The sequence below is a fragment of the Triticum urartu genome, chromosome 6A (assembly GCF_056163025.1).
Source record: "Triticum urartu cultivar PI428250 chromosome 6A, HENAU_Tu73, whole genome shotgun sequence".
Classification (NCBI taxonomy): domain Eukaryota; kingdom Viridiplantae; phylum Streptophyta; class Magnoliopsida; order Poales; family Poaceae; genus Triticum; species Triticum urartu.
The window spans coordinates 538,477,398-538,482,036 of NC_141878.1; the positions used below are offsets into that span (position 1 = coordinate 538,477,398).

The window sequence follows — 4,639 nt, forward strand, 5'->3', positions numbered from 1 at the left end:
GCTTGGTCGGCCATTACAATAATAGCCGACGGTACCATAGGGTAATACATTTTTCCACGGTATTTGGCTGACGGTGAGCCATCGGTCATATTTTGGTCGCGAGCCAGCTCCCCAAAACTCGATGATGCTCATATCTGACGGTTTCCCGTCGGGAATTTATTTCCTGACAGTTATCAATTCCCCTCGGCTTTTGTAATAGGTGACGGCATATTTGGCCCATCGGGGTTCATTATAACTAAGAGGAGAACCAAACTGTCAGCTATTATAATCGCTGGTTTTGCATACACCCCTTCATTTATTCCTATAGTTGAGAGGCCGACGAACACCCTCAGTATATATAGCACAGCTTTCAATATATATAAGAACACTGAGAAGATGGCATATTGTGTAGCTCAGATGTTCGTTGCATGGTAGGCCATTAGTCAGGATTGCTTTTCATTTCAAATATATCACAGAATTGCACAGCCCACACATGACCAAGTAACATTGTATATAGCACAACTTTCAAAATATCAGAAGAGTTGCATCAGAATTACATTGATCATGATGAACAATCTAGGAAGTGTAAAATGCAAAAAAAATTAACTAAGATATAATGGTCCAAGCATTATGCATAAGCTAGATTGACCAAAACCCCATGATTTCACTTTGTTGAACGTCTTGAAGAAAGATCACTAGACTCGTCACCCTTCATCACCATATGGATCATAATGCTCATCACCAAATAGATCATAACAATCATCGCCATAGACATCATCACCCTTGCCATAGATCACGATTCTTCAGCACTGTCTCCCATTCCTAACAAATGATTAGACTAGATGTAAGGGAGATGAAAATGACATACTATAGTTGAAATTTAATTGAGGATACAAAAAAAAGGAACTTAGATGTTCTAATTGACTGGTTAGATATCTAACAGTATGACTACGTACTCACCTTTTGGTCCTTCACATGCAATTTTCAGGGTTACATGAATCAGCAGGAACGCAACTCCAAATAATAGACTGAGTACTACACATTGCTCTGTGTACAAAAGGAATATACCAATAAACTGCACTAATGTCAATTTCATTATAAGTTTGCAACAGTTCAGAACACATCATGCTTTTCAAATTACTTGTAACATTAATATAATTCGAACCACATGACATTTTTTAATTAACTGTAACAATCCTATGTCCAGAACCCGCATGTACTATGGTTACACCAAGATGACCATGTGATACAGGTAAAAAAACTTATCTGAAAGACACATATGTCGTGTCGATAATCGATTCATTGGCTTGTTGAAGTTGTAAAATGATAACCAAGTACAAATGTACAACAGACATCTGCAACCCCACTGAAGTATATATACTAGCGCTTACATTTTGCAGTCTGATGACACAACAGAAGCAGTACACTAGCATAACACTATTGGCTAGTTTGGGCATACAATAAACACAAAAAACAGATTAAGAATGTCATGTAAAGAAAGATATAAATATAGTTTTTCATTCAAACAAATTAAATAGTAGTAGAACACTAATCTCCACCAACAATAGTTTAGGTTATATTGTGCATACGAAATTAAGCAACTTCTTATGTTTCGTATGACAGGTCACAATCATTCTTCATGTTAAGCTACCATTATTTCTATATGCACTTCCAAAAAAAATTCAATACTGTCCACTTTTTTAGATAAACAGAGAGGCGCCTCCATGGTTCCATTACTAAAATGAAACCAAGTTTGCTGGACATTCTCAAAAGCATCAAGGTCTGGAAAGCTGAAGACCAAAAGAGGCAAAGCTAGTACAGGGAAAAACAAAAGCTAGAAAGGAGGACGCCTGACAAGGGTCAAACATGCCAGATCATATTGTCTAATGTTGAAATATTTTTCTCTGTGCAAATGATTTTACTGTAATTGATTATAGCAACATCTTTTCCTATATGAGTTCAACCAAATTGTGCCATCGCACCTTAATTAAGATGGATTTAATAGATAGATATCTCAGTTATGAGCCACATCTGGGAAAATAGGGCATAATCAGGTGCATACATCATATATAGTACAACAGTACCACGTAGGCAATGAGGTAAGCTAAGAAATCAGGCTCAAATAAAAAGAGCATGTCTCAAAGCATGTTATCCGCAGCATGCTCATGTTGTCCAGAACTAAATTGGCGCATAACTAAATGGGTAAGACATAATGGACTAACCTTTTCAGTTAGTCTTGACGAGCATCATCTCACCCCCTTTCAAAGCCGCCTTCAGAATCTGATGTGGCCTGTATTTATCAAACTACAAGAACCCCTGCTCTACATCTTTGAGAAAGAACAGACGGGACATGATGTTAACGTGTCAGTGGCTGCTTCAGCCTTAGGCATACAAGTTAAATGTTACAAAACTACAAAATACTGAGAAGAAAAGCAAAAACGAGATTACAAAACTTACAATTACATCTACGAACCAAAACTGAAGGAAAAAGAACTAGGAATGTACGTACTATCTAAAGTAAATGTTTTCCAATAATTAATGATGTGGCATGGGTGATGAGGTGGCTAGGCTGCATGGCAAGATAAATATAGTAGTGGGGATGAACTTCTTAGGTATATAGGATTCCCAACTGCTGCAACTAGCTAGCCTTGACCAAACATGCATGCATCAACACAAGCTAGCCAGCTCAACTCACCGGCGCAAATGGCCACTTGCTAGTTAATCAAACTATTTTTCAACACGTAGGCTTGACTTTATTTTCCAAACTAATAGGCGCAGCTTTGTTTTTCAACAACCATACAAAAGAAAAAAAAACTAAACAGACATGCAAACAACCATGGCCTCGTTATAGAACCTGAACCTCACCACCACACTAGCCCTTCATGGCACCATCTCCTCCATCTCCCCGCTATTCAACTTGAACAACAAGAGCAAATCCTGCACCCCAACCACCAGAACACAATCCCACCATCCATTACAAAAGCACACGTACACACGCCACATATATGACCTGCTCGACAAATTGCGCAAAGCCCAAAGGAAGAGGCGACCGGACCTGGTACAGGCGGGCGGAGGCGGGAGTGGGCGTGGTCCACTCGGTGACATCAGGGGGGCACACGGATGAGGAGGAGCTTCAGGAAGGGGCCGATACATGGCGTAGGAGGTGAAGGGAGAAAGAGCCCATGAAAAAGACCTCCGCGGTCCCGAGGAGCGGCGTCGAGCACCTATTGGATGGGGGCGACGAGGTTAAGCCGGCCAGAGCTCGCGGCGTCGTGGCCGAGGGCTGCCAGATCTGCGGGCCAACAAGATGGAGACGGGAGTCAAAAGGACATTTTGGCGTCGGGAGGAAAAGCTAAGGGGCTGGGTGACGTTGCTGGACCAGGGAGAGAGACGAGGGTGGAAGTGCGCGCCGGATCGACGGGCGACGGCGGGATTGGCGCGTGGTGGCGGACTGGCGGGGATGGGGGAAAGAGAAGGAGCGGCGTGGGAGGTTTCATCAGAGGGAAAAGGGGGTGAGAGATGGGAGGACGTGGCCACGTACGATAAAAGTTGTTATCAAGCGGGAAATATTGGACGGAGTATGTCAGAAGTACAGTAATTATTTTTAGATTTTCTATAAAAATTAATTCCTTTTTTGCGAGGTTTATAAAAATTAATTCCATGATGGAAATTACCCTGCCCGATCTTTGTACGATTGGCAGATGCTATAGTCACGTGTGTTGGACCCAAATCAGCTAGAAAAAAATGACCCAAATCATGGAATTAATCTATATTCGACATGAATCGTTGTACGTAAATTTTACTGCTTCTGTAAAGAAATATAAAAGTGTTTAGATCACTACTTTATATGTTATAGCAGCTCTATTTAATAATACTTCCTCCGTCTCAAAATAAGTGTCTCAACTTTGTACTAATTTTAAGACACTTATTTTGAGACGAAGGAAGTATATTGGTATGCATATATAAAGTTATAGTTGAATGTGTGTGCTATACCGAAAAAGGCTTTCGCCTCGCTTTATATATAAAGGAAACCACAAATTACAACTAGCCATACAACAAGAAACGCAAAATGAATCAACGGGATACACAACTCCACGGAACAATGACGGCCTCAGATCATGTTATCAACGACTGCGACAAGGGAGCTATTCACCGCTGGACGAAAGCCACACTCTCCCACCCAAGGTTAAACTTGTTGTCCCGCCGCTGCCTCCGAAGAGGGCACCCCTGCCCTCTCGTCCTGGATCGAAGGACGCCGTCCCATCGGCAGGCAGAGCAACTCACCCCCGAGCACGAATGGACAGGCCAACCAGTTGCCGAGGATAGGACAACAGCCGTGGCGAGCTCACCCCTAAAGGAAACTCATACATCGCCACCGTCTCCGGCCAAGACCCAAACACCCACCGCAGCTGCCGAGCATGGACACTATTGAAGACCAGCAGACCACCACCACACTGAGCCCTGACCACGAAGAGCTTTCAAGGTGGCACCTTCAAGAAGAAAGCAACGCCGATGCGCCGCCATCGCCCAATCCGGAGATTTGGGGCTTTCGCCTGCGGCCAAGAGGCGGAGGGCCGGGTGTAGGTCTCGATGTTACCCACAAGAAGGAAAACAACGCCATGGGAGTCGCCAACATCTTGGCCGGCCTCACTGGTCAAGG

General features: G+C 43.0%; 1 long non-coding RNA gene across 4 annotated transcripts; it reads right to left on the reverse strand.

Annotated features, from left to right (window-relative positions):
• Nucleotides 1–473: 473 nt before the first annotated feature.
• On the reverse strand, nt 474–3,699 carry LOC125514776 (uncharacterized). 4 transcript variants are annotated; one of them, XR_007286595.2, is made up of 3 exons: nt 2,202–3,599; nt 940–1,054; nt 474–801 (listed from the first exon to the last, which is right to left on the reverse strand). It is a non-coding gene; the product is annotated as an uncharacterized LOC125514776 (long non-coding RNA). The 4 variants fall into 4 exon arrangements; XR_007286596.2 differs by having other exon boundaries at nt 940–1,026; nt 2,202–3,594; XR_015608760.1 differs by having other exon boundaries at nt 474–1,054; nt 2,202–3,699.
• Nucleotides 3,700–4,639: the final 940 nt, after the last annotated feature.